The sequence below is a fragment of the Aquila chrysaetos genome, chromosome 11, assembly GCF_900496995.4.
Source record: "Aquila chrysaetos chrysaetos chromosome 11, bAquChr1.4, whole genome shotgun sequence".
Classification (NCBI taxonomy): domain Eukaryota; kingdom Metazoa; phylum Chordata; class Aves; order Accipitriformes; family Accipitridae; genus Aquila; species Aquila chrysaetos.
The window spans coordinates 14,179,208-14,192,158 of NC_044014.1; the positions used below are offsets into that span (position 1 = coordinate 14,179,208).

General features: G+C 34.8%; 1 protein-coding gene across 4 annotated transcripts in view; it reads right to left on the reverse strand.

Moving 5' to 3' along the window:
• The window catches only part of SLK (STE20 like kinase), a 51,947-nt gene that overhangs the window by 33,071 nt on the left and 5,925 nt on the right, over positions 1–12,951 (reverse strand). The window contains exon 1 of one of the 4 annotated variants that reach the window (XM_041127116.1): positions 4,616–4,627. The exons of the other annotated variants lie outside the window; for them this stretch is intronic. The gene's annotated coding sequence lies outside the window, so the exon portion shown is untranslated. Of the gene's footprint in view, positions 1–4,615; positions 4,628–12,951 lie in introns of those variants that run through there. 4 annotated transcript variants of the gene reach the window in all.

Here is a 12,951-nt window from a genome sequence, read left to right on the forward strand (position 1 = left end):
AAAACAACTTTATATATTTTAAACATTATTTTAAAAGTTCTTTTTGAATAAGACATTATTCGTCTCCACTCCACAATGGACTCTATAATAAATATCCATCTATGTGACTTGCTGTAAGAAGTACGTAATAAATACGCTCTTTTGAACTGTGTAGGAAAGGATTTTACTGTTTATGCATAAGATTTATGTAGCACTGTATTGTATGGGGAAAAAAAACAACCCTCTGGATTAAGAGGAACAACAAGCATTTACAGCTTTGCGTAGGCATGTTTGTTTTTTCTAGACTTTGGCCAAAGTCTTTCTTCTGCCACATAACATTCTCCAAAGGTCAGAGCAGGATCAAAAATGTTTGTGTACATGCAGTTTTGATTTGCATATACTCATTTTGCATTTGGGTACATGAACATTTAAAGTCAAATAACCATTCATGTTACTCAGAGGTTCTGCCTTTTCAAAATATGTCCTGTATCAGCAGCCCCGCAGTTTCTTCCTGTATTTTAGCTCTCAACTACCAATTCAAGTTATTCCAAACGCTCTGCTTAAATACATTTGATCCTGCTTCCATGACAGGTGATTTAAGCTTCAGTCCTATGCTAAGAAATCCAAACTGGCATCTTCAATGGTTATGGTTCAATCCTGCCTTACGTGGAGACAAGGAAGTAAGGGGGCAAAAGATTTTCTCTCTTTGCATTAACAAAATTCGATCTTTTCAAAAGATTCATACACAATAGTTGAAAACTTAATTGGAATAACTCATTCCCCCAAGATCTGACTAATGCAATATGACATAGATATTATTAACTATTATATGCAACAATACATAAATATTGCAATCCTTCCACCAAAACTTCTATTTGGATTATATATTTAAGGTTACTGCAGCAAACATTAACTCACAGAGAGATGGTATGCACAAGGGAATAGCAAACTGTATGTTACAGCATGGCTCCCTCAATGGTTGGCACAGTCTCATTAGCAGAAAACACACAGAAAAATACTGTTATTCTCCTAATTCTAAGATAAAGTACTTTTAGAAAGATTGATTGCAGGTTTGCATAGAACAAATACGCTCTTGTAAATTAAAACTTGCAAATTACTTTCTGAACCTAAATCCCTCACACTAAAATGGCAATCATATCTAATGCAAAAAAATGTAAAAATTTGAAAACGTATCATTACAAGAAAGAAGACTAACCATCCTACACAAAACTAGGATCTGTGAGTATGTGAAATTAGTGACTCCTCCCTATCAATCCTGGATTTTTATACAGTATCATATAACCACATATAAGTTCCAGAGCCAGAACCTTTGTGAAGAGACCGATAACAGAAGATTAAAAGGCAGGTTTACTGTCTGGGCACTCAGCCAAGAAGTTGCATATTCCCAGCCATGGACAGCAGGGAGAGCAGAGCCACGGTTCCAGAGTAATAGGATTACAGCTCAGAGATAACTCATAGTCTTTCGTCTTTATATGACCAATATGAAGTCTCAGCCTAGGTTGTGAGGAGCTGTTTCAGTTTCCTATCACCAGCAAATGTTTCCTTCCCAACTGTGCAGCTCCTCTCCTGTAATGTAGCATGTAGACATTTAAAAATTAAACACCATTTACAACCAAAAAAAGTTAAGTACATCCTTCATCTTTGGTTCAGCCAACCAGAAACAAAGCTGAGATACAAGATAGAAAATTGTTCAGCACCTTTCTTCCTGATGCCTGATCTCTTCTGAGATGTTATATAACCACACTGCATGCTTTGCAGGCAGCAAAACAAATCAATTAAGAAGCTTCTCCTTTCTGACTTACTTCTTCTCAGCAAAACTGTAGTAATAATCATAGATCATCAAGGTCGCCAAAAAGTGAAAAATATGCGCCTCCCTATTCAGCAGCAGATGTTTTTGCACGTAAAAAGCTACACTTCTGTGTAAGCCTGGGACTGTCAGATCTAGCTCCATTTATGATTTCTGATGATGCCCAAGTAAGCAGTACTGAAAAACTGTCCTTGTACAATACAAAGGCAAGAGATGTTTCTCAGAGCTATCAGAAAGCAGTGGATCTCAGGCTTTCTTAAACATACAAACCCAGGAAAAAAAAAAATGCCATAATTTCAGATTTTAACAGCCTGATCAAATAAATCTGTAAGAAGTAGTGTGGCCTACTGGAAAAACTATACTGGACTTTGTTTTGTATGTATTTACTGTACTATATTTAACATTGTCCTTTGCATTTTGAAACTAAAAAACAAACCTGCATGACTGACCAGTATCAAGTGTTCAAACTTCTTTTCAAAACATGGAAAGCTGTTCTTTATTAGTGAATTTTAGAAAAAAATGTATTTTAATTAATCAGATAAAAGGAAGCATTAATTCTAACATCAAATGTTGAGAAATGTAATTAAAAGTACCAGTTTGAATTCAAGAGCAAATAGCTACCTCTGCAATATTAAATCACAGTTTTTACAATAAACCACAAGTTAGGCCAATGAAGGAGATAGCAACCTCCACAGATTTCTGGCAATTCAGATGACCCAGTCATTCCAAAAAAGTTACGTTGTTTTGCACCAGTCTTCACTGCACAATGTTTGAAAATGTAGTGGTAATAAAAAAACACTATAGAAAATTTCTTTTTTGTTGTTTAATTATAGATATGGTTGGTCCAAGGAATTAAAAACCAGCTAACTTCAGTTATGCCTGCTAAAAATTGTTGAAATAACTGTTACAAAAAAACTGTTCAAAAGATAATGAAAGGATAGTATCTACCAAAAATGATGATACACCCTTAAACTAAAGCTGATCAGCCAAAAATTTTCCCTGCCTGCACAGTGTATCATAACTACCTACTTACAGTTTCTTCTACTTAAGAAATGTTTAATGGCAGGGAAAAAATACTGAAATAGAAGTGTAGATAACTAAAGTACCTCTATTTCCTACAAGCAAATACTATTACTAACAAAGTGGAGCCCAGGGTTCAACCCAGACTACTGAAGCACATCTTTATGATACTGTGGTCTGGTGCTGCCTTTGTGGCTATACCAGTTTTGGAGCGGTTTCCATGACAACTTCCCTCTTTTAACATTATCCTTGTACTTCGTACTTATTGTGGTTCTTCTGCTTCCTCCACAGTTGGTTTCTGAGGATTCCACAAGTTATTTCTGGGAGTGGTATGGAATATAATTTTCATGTTTAACCTCATGATTCCCTTTATGTATTTTCATTAATTCTGTGGTATTTTGTACACTAACTAAGCAGAGTTCCTATCCCGATTCATGCATTGTGTCACTGAAATCAGAAGGAATATTTATATGCATATTTGAAAAGTACCACGGCTGAACTGGCAAGTATGTGTAAAATAACTGAAACGGTCCTTTAGAGGAAACTTAACAGAGGAGATAATATCAGATTTCAGCATCATTATTCTTATTTAAAGAAATCCATTCAAAAACCAGAATAAAAATAAGAAAAAAATAAAAACTGCTAAACATTAGCAAGAAAATCTCCAAAATACGCTATGCTGTTCTATAACAACATATTCTTATTTTCCCATCTCTTGTTGCCTGACAGCTCACATAAAAGCAACAGGGAAAAACAGCGGACAATACTGGGAAAAGATTTGTAACTAAAGCTTTAAGTGGTGTTACAGGTATAAGTGCAAAGGACTGGTTTTTTTTTTTCCTAAATTCAGTTATAATAGCTGTACATACTACTTGCAAAAGCAGCATTAAAATACACAATTCTGCATTACAATCAACTCATATACTTGAGAAGAGGGAGGTGTGACAAATTAAGATTTATCCCCGCAGTGTTAAGCTGCTTTGCCAGTATCTTTCCATCTGCAGAGGACACTAACAGTTGCTGGCAGAGGTTTTCTCTATTTTATCTAGCACCAGACAGTGTCAGCCCCAAACTGACTTACAACTTCCCAGGAAAGATAGTAGCTCAGTGTATCTTCATCTTGGATTACAGATATCCCACAGTTATTTATTCAGTCTTGTGCCATTAGGAAAAAACCCCATAATGCTTACTGCTTATCAGTTTAGTTTAGTCACTATTGCTTAAAATTAAGTTTTATTCCAGCAATAAACAAACCTTTATTCCAGATGACATAAATTAATAATGCTTCTGAAAAACAGTATCAAGAAATAATTTTTAATCAAAGAACAATTGCTAATTCTAGCTGTTCACTAGAATTACTTTTAAGACAACCAACAAGCCAGAATTGAAGCTGACTCCAGACTGTTGTTTTTTTTCAGAAAATTATCATGCTGCCAGGTTGAGAGTTGAGAATTTTATTATTTGCTCTTGATAATTTTACGATTTGTTTGAACACAGGACTTAAGAAATCTCTGATTCCTTTACCTGGGAGGATTCTATGTTAATAATCTTGCTTCTAGTCATTTAACATCTGTAACAATGCTCTTCGTTCATTTGAGCTCAAAGAGTCAGTGTTACTGCTGCTAACATCCTTTCCCAGGGAGACATCAGGAGTTGCAAAAGCTAACTCTGCAGCTTTCTGCAAACAGATATACCACAGTGTTTTGGCTTCACGTAGCACCAAGTCATTTTGTTTACTAGCACTTTACAAACTACATAGTGTACATTCACAGATGTACATGTATCAACCTAGAACACTTTTTTTTTTTTTTTTTTTTTTAAATAAAGTGGTTAGTCAACCCACAGTTCCTCCTTACCCTGTTCCTTGGGAGTTAGGTTACAAAACAAAATTGGGATCTCTTCTGCCCAGAGCCTTTAGCCAGAGCAGATGTAAGATGGCTACAGCTGTTTGCTGACCCAGCACAGCTATTCATGTATAACAAAACAACAAAAAAAGTGCATCTGACTTGAGCATAGAAAATTCTGTCTTTTCAAACTGGAAATGAACAAGTTAAGAAAATAATAAATAAAGAAAAATGACAATTTCTTTGGATTTTAAGAACCCTTCAACAAAGGCCTTCTGACACGTTACTAGGGAAACTACATAGTCATCGAAATTAAATGTGGCACATTCATTAAGTTAAAAAAACTTGCTGTTAAAAAGTAAAGAATATTATTAAAAGCTCTACATTTCATATAGCAGAAGGCATTTAAAGACCTGTACCAAGATAATTTATTTTATGTATTTATTGTAGAAGATGATTTAATATAACAGATGTACCTTCACTGTCATTTAAAGTGTATACATCTTACTAGCTCAAAAATATGGGCAGTTTGGGAAGAGGTTCTGTGTAATTTGATAGTGCAATGTGAACCTTATTCAAGACTTGCAGTGAGCACAGCTAAATAGCCAGAGGGGAAAGATGAAATTAAACAAGATGAAGCATTATCACCCCATTTCATTCTTTGTCCTGATAAAATGAACAATAAATAAAGTATACTTCATATATTTTAAGCGAAAAATATATACTATATAGGCAGTTTAAAATTCAGTATTTTACAAAAAGACACAGTTGTAACAGTGGGAAATGAAACATGACAACATCAAGACCACATTAAAACCGGCTACAGCTCTTGCAAAACTATCAAAGCATATATTCTGTTGCTCCATGCATACTCTAGTCTGTTAAGATGAAACTTCCCCTATTTCTGAAGTAACAAAAAAGGAAGTAGCTTTTGACAGCTTTCATTAAAAAGCTGTACATCATCATCCCTGTTTTTTAAGTACACTTGTTATAGAAACTAATTCATATTCTCTTTATGGTATTAATATATTTTTAAAAGAACAGGAAATTTAGAACTCTAGAGGGAAGTTACTGCTTCCTCATGTACATATCTTTAAAACAATCTAACAGAAACCAACTGCTAAGACAGCAACAAAAGAAGAAATCAATATAGTTAAGCCAGTGTCTTTCAGCTCTCTTTAATGTAAACAAGTTATTTTCAAGTCAGTTCTACAATGAACTTTATTAATTACAAAATTCACTATGATGATGTACAGTCTGTGACTTGCCAGTAGTTTTCTTGTGAGTCTTAAGTAATGACCCTAAAGCTACATACCATCTCATAAAAACAAAGTGAAATCTTCTGACATGCAAGTTAGAAAGTTTGCCTCACATACAGTTTATAATGACCTAGCTATCTTTGTGCTGCAAGTATAACATCTCAAGAGATGAGAAAGAGCCATCTGAATAAACATTTGGTATTCCTTGAAAATTGGCTATTCAAGCACCACAAAAATAGTGTCTTGGGTTCTGTAAGTAAACTTAATTCATATTCAGCACAGTAGTGGAATGTGTTGCTTCTGATGTCGCCTTTCTGATTAACTGTTTGGTTTGTTGGGTTTTTTAATTGGTGAATTTAAACAACAGAACAATTAAGAAAACTGACTACTCTGAGAAACTATATGAATGCCAGTCCTATTATTTATCAGCCAATTTCAAAAGAAACTTTACTTTAGAAGCATGCTGATGATGATAATCTTTTTAAAATTCTGGTAAGGTTTTTGCACTTGCCATTTGCCATCTTACTGATAAGTGTAATTCATTCACAATTTACCTAATATGCTAGTGATAAATACAAATGGCCATAGGAATAATTGCATTACTTGATAAAATCATTAAAAAAAAATCCAGATAAACAAATCAAGATAGAATACTTCAACTCACTTTGCAGAGCTTGATGCACAAAATATGCAAAGAAAAAACAGTTGCTTTACTCAGACTTTTACAACTAATGAACTTGTGAGCTTCTATTGGGAAAAGATTTTCATGCAATGTAGGAACAATGTTCTTCCTCTGACAAAACTGCTGAGTATCATGATAACTTTAAACACTGCAAAGAGTTAAACACACAAGATATTCAAGAGGAAGTACTGTTCTTGTCTCTTAATAGTGTGGCAATGTTACTTTGAATGGAATTATGAAAGCTTTACTTTGCCCATGTCCCCAAGAAGTGACAGAAATGATGATGCACCAGCAAGGATGGCTGTTAGAGATGAAGTAGTTTTCTCTTTGACATGACTTCCCCCTTTCTCCTACTCCTCCTTTTCTCTTATGTTTATTTTTTTTATTCTTTTATTAGGCTGAAGGCTTTTTGAAGCAGAGGCCTACCTTTTGTTGTGTATTTGTACAGTGAGAGGGAATGCAGAATTCCGTTTCTTTTAGAAGATTATCTAAGCCATTTCTTGCTTCAAAACACTCTGCTCACTCTAAAATTCAATTCAGTTTCTGTACTTTCCTCATACAGGTAAATTTAGTGCCAAATAAGAAGTCTTACAAATTTGTCATTCTTTTCTAGCAGTTATGTAGCATACCTAAATTAGAGAAAAGAATCACCACCTGAAACAAAACTAGGAACACAGGCTTTTTAGTAAATTTCCAGTTAAAGATATGTCTACATAACAAAATTCTTCTAGCATGGATGTCAGTGATGCAAACGGACAGAACTACTGGCTAATAACAATACCAACAGCAGCATTTAGCAAAACTGCCTTTGTATCAGTACTGTTGCTAACATCAGATGATTGTTACAACAGAAGGACGTCTATTTTTTCTTTTGTCCTGACAAAAAGCATTCATCTGACATACCTTAACAACTTCAGAATATCAATATGCCACCTTGATGCTTCCCTTTTATAGCTATTTAAGCCAATGCTGACACTGTCCTGTCATTTTTCCCTTACATCTACACTTGTCTGGCCCTCCCGTGAGCTGGTCTGGGGAGCCAAGAAGATTACATATACAATCAGCTTTTGGGTGGTTTAGTTCCTTGAACCAGATCATCATGGAGTTGGCAAGCACCAGACCTGTCACAAGGAAGGAGGTGGGAATGGGAATACACTGCAAGAACTCTGGCTGCATTGACTTGCATTGTCAGAAACTGTTGTGGAAAACAGTCACGGTAAAGACCTAGCTACTCATAATTCAAAAGTTGCTTCTGTATTTACTGAAGTTATTGAAATGGACCACTTTGAGAAAACATGTTATTGGCTGTTTCACTTAGTATCACAGTTCCACACTGGTTTAGTGCTTTTCAGAGATTCAAAAAAATCTTCTTCGTATTGCACTGGCTCAAAGGTGAGGTCCCATGCTGGGCCACTAAAGACTAAGAAGTTACAACAGCTGACCAGAACACCTAAGTTTGCTACTAAGAGACAGCTGAAAGTTCTTGCTACAGCCAAAAGCAAAGGAGGCATTTTCAGGTAACCCAGCTATCCCTGTCAATCAATAGGAAACACTTGACAAGTATTCTTGTTTATATGGTGGTCTTTAAGCTTTCAGACTTCCCACCCCAGAGAGATGAAAAATAGCAGACAGTGCTTCCTTCTTTCAGGTTACTTACAAACTCAGTTAGTGCATCTTCACTAGTAGTAAATGCTAATTGGAAAGGGTGAAAGAATAAAAACAAGCTTGGCTTAACTCTAAGAGTACCCGTTTCTCCACATTACTGGAATGATTCGAGGTCATTTTGGGGATAATTCCTGTTCAAACCCTTCTGACCATATTTCCCAGTGATGATCACAGTTCACAGTTTTCACAGTGTAATGTAGTTACACAGACCTATGGTCCTGACCCATGACTATGCAGCACTGAAAAACAGAACAGTTTGCCTGAATAGTGAACTGAAAGATTTGTGGCATCCACAGAAATTGAGCAAGTAAGAGAATGAGAGAAGGACAATTAAAATCATTAAAGGGTCAAGTAGTTGTCTTATATAAAGCAGACTAAAAAGGTTGGGCCTCTTCAATTCAAACAGGAAAAGCTGAAGGTGGGGCAGGAACATGACTGAACTTTACAAAATAAAAAAAAGGCAGTATATGAATTGAATAAAGCCTGATTGAGACAAAGGCTGTGAAGGAGATGAGGGTTTACTGCAACATGCTAATTCTTGCTGAAGCACTCAATTGACATTTCTCCCTTAAGGTTTTACTACCTACCGATTACAAAGTATTAACTCTTTTCCTGGTAAAGTACTGCTTAGAAATACAAGTGAAAAGTCACCTTCTATAATGTGAAATCTAAACATGTGCTAGAGAAAAGCTTTGGTTTTACAGCATAAATCTGTATCAGGAGAACCATTATCTACAAGATAAAGAAAGAATAAATTCTCATGCAAAAAGTCTTGCCAAGTTATCACTGTAAGATTAACAAAGTTACAGTAACTTCCCTCAGAACAGTTTTCTGAATCATGGTTATGACTAAACATCTCTAGAGACAAAACCAAGTTCCTTAAAGTCCTCCTTAAACAAGAAAGTCTCAGACAGATCAAAGATGCTGTTCAATGAGATAACAAGAAAGTAAAGGGACAGTCTTCTCCAATTCATTATCAAGCTAGATGGATTCAAAAACGATTCTACCTTAGCATGGGGATTCACCATTGCTTTCATACTAAGTAAAACAATTTTGATGTAGGCACAACTTAAGTTCTAGGGTAATGGTTCCCCCCAAAACTTCAGCAGACTGTACAGTTGCCCTTCCACTCTCTGCTCACCTATTCATTCTGAACAACTGCATTAATGTAACTTTAGAAAAATTCTTTCTGAAAATAATAAAGTCCCTTTATCTGTCATGGCCTCCTTCAGCTTCAGATTTTCTGAAACAACAACCAACAGATTAATTTTAAAGACTGACACTTTAAGGTAACAGTCACTTAGTCCTCTGTAGTAAGGAAAGATTTAGCAAATTTTAAATGCCGATCAATAAATTGATTTGGCTACTGTAGTACAATCCTACTTTTTCACTTCATATTCTTCTTCATAGAAAAAAAATCAGTAAAAATTAAAAAATTGTATCATAGAATAGCATGCTTCAGGTAATCAGAATCTTCTTAAAGCCAGATTTTGGGTGGAACTTGATTCAAGTATGAATCTATGCTTGAGCAATTTCTTGCTCTAGGCTATTGGTAATTAACTAAATAGAAAATGGCTCAAAAATATAAACATGGCTACATAAAGGCAAAAAAGTTTGTGTCTTTCTCTTAGCTTCCAAGTCACCATTCATGCTTAGCTGTTTTACATTAACCTCTCTATATAAACACACACAATCCCACAGAATACTGCAAACCAGTCTTAAGCCAGAAGAGTAAAAATTAACAAGAAAAATATGTAACTTTAATAACTTGTTTTTACATACGTTTAGAACTGCTTTAAGAAACAGTACGTCCTCCTAAAACCAAACATGACAGTTTAAGCAGGTGCATTAAATATACAAAGAATCTTCCATTACTATTTTATTGTGAATTTTTTCCTTTAGGTAAATCTTCTGCTGCATGTACTTTAGTTGACTTGTATCATGAATGTAGACCATATTCAACAGAAAATTTGCAATGCCAATGGAAAATTAACATTTACACTAAAGCCTTAATTTTTTGTTGAAGTATGAATACCACTGCAGAGCGGTTTGAGATAGCCTACTAGCTTTTACTGAATATTACTTAGCCAATTTTTATTGCCTGACATCCTTCAAACATATTCTGCAAGCACTACATCTTCTTTCTCTCTGAAAAGATTCTTTCCCATTTCTGAGTAGAAAAAAATGTGTTTCCACATGACATATTTGACAGTTCAAATTTCTTTCGAGCATTCCATACTGTAATCATGTTATAAAGCCATTAAAAATGAATTAGAGGGAGTTACAATATGTATTTTGCAGGGGTTTGGATAAAAATTATAACACATCATTAATTTTTTTTACTCTGTACTATTAATTCACTCTGCTTTGTCTTCTAACTGCAAATTTCATCACTTTTCTATTACTAAACATTGAGAACTGGAACAATCCAAACAGTATCGAATGAAAAGATAGCACAAGCATTGTATTTGAGTAATTTGGCAGCTACAGTAAAGTAAGACAATAGGGAAAACAGGTGAAACAATATGAATTCCTCAGTTCCGTGTATAATCTGAATATAATTAAAGGTTACTGGAGAGCATAAAGAAGCAAAGACCAAAAAAGTATTCATAAATGACACTTCAGGCACCAGGGTCTCAAGGAATGCATTTAAGATCTCAAACCAGAGAGTTTAATTATATGCTGCCTCTTTTACACCAACACAACTGTCACTGAAGGAGAACGACGTTTATAATCTGATGAGATTCTCAAAACATGGGTCATGGCCCATGAAATATGTAAGGCCATTCATAACTGCATTCAATTAAAAAAAAAAAAAAAAACAAACCCAACAAATTATTTCTTCACTATTGTTTATGGGGTGGTCAAAACTAGAATTTGAGTCACCACCAAAAGAAACTTGTGAACTACCGCTCTGCAACAATAGCATGTATTACTGCTTGGAGGACTGTATTACTGGGGCACTACTTCTCTTCCACAGATTAAACTCAAAAGGTTTAACGAATCTGTCTACAAAACCTGTTAAAAACACCAAAACCAAGCACTACCACATTTTTTTAGCTCCTATATCAGAATTATTTAATTAAATAGACTGCATCTGACTTAAATATGAAGAATTATTTCACCGAGTTAGAACAGCTTAAAAAAGTTTCTTTCTGCAGTCTATGTGACAACATTAAACAGTCACATTTAGTTTATGCCTGAAATCCAAAGTTCTACTCTCCAGACAAGAAACCAACAGTCCAAGCACTTACACAAATAGTTAGCTAAGAAATATAAAATATCAGATGACATTAAAAAAAATAGGAACTTTTATAAACATAAATAAATCAAATCAAATAATGATTTCCTATTTACTTGGAGTTTTGAACAGTTTATATAACTGTGCTCACACCTTGGAAAAGATGACTGCTTTACCAAGGAGTGATCATGAGCATTCTATATTTATCCTCCACAAACTTGTCTGCAGTTTTAATTCTGAATGCAACAGACAGACAATACATTACTCATAAGTTAAGTATTGTGATGCTGATTTTAAGCCAAGTGACTTAAAGATGTCCAAAAAGTGAGACACAGAACTCGTGGTATACTTCTTACTTCTTCAGAGTATTTCCTTGCTACAGACAAAATGGAAAGGAGATATTACCTTCTGCAAATAGCCATTTAAAACAAGAAAATTATCTCAGTTTACAGTCTGCAGATTACTTTCTTGCACTACCCCTTTCCTCAGAAAACTTAGCTGGAATGACAATAGGTGTAAAGAGCTCTGTATAGCTTTCCCCTTGACACATTTCCCAGGGTTTAAAACAGCGATACTGCCTTTTCCTTATCTGGTATCTTCAACACGCTAAAACTGCAATAGTGTGAAAATAAAGATAACATTATAGAGCAACTCACCAAGCTGATCAGCAAGACTAAGATCGTTAAGTCTTCTGTGAACAGTCACGCATCTTTTTTCATCTAGAACATACACAGCAGCCCTAAAATAGTCAGGCTACTCTTACAGAAATTACTATTCTTAGCAAGCTTTAGGTAAAGTTTTAGTTCTATTTTACTTCGACTAAATATTTAAAATTGAACATTGCCATCTTATACATTAGTCTCTTGAGAGTAAATCAACATTCTTCTCTCCTCTATCTACTAATGCCTCTATGGCTAAACAAAGCAATATGGCATTTAAGTGAATATTATTAATTCAGATCTCCTGAGGACAACTGCACTATTTTACTGCTCCAGTTTAATCAGAGGTCAACTTAAATAGTCAATTATGAATGAAAATAGATTAGAACAAAATATATTTAGTATAGCAAACAATTTTAATAAAAATTGCCAAAAGTTCTGCACTGATTCATTCTTATGTATGAAAATTCAATTTAGGACATTTTCAGCTGCTTTTTCTTTCCAGGTCTAGGCTTATGGCAGAGTCACACATGAAACTTGAGGTTCAGGAAATGCAGTATTTGACTGGAAATTTTCAAACGTGAATTTATCTTCCAACTAGCACCAAACATACAGGATTTCAGGCAAACTTGAACAATATCCTTCCACAGGGAACGGTATCTTTTCTATAGGAATGTTCATGAGTTCCAACAGCTCTAAAATTTTTCTACAGAATTAGTGGAGCTAATGACACCAGGTAAGTCAAAAGATAAAAGAGCAGAAAAAAACCAGCCT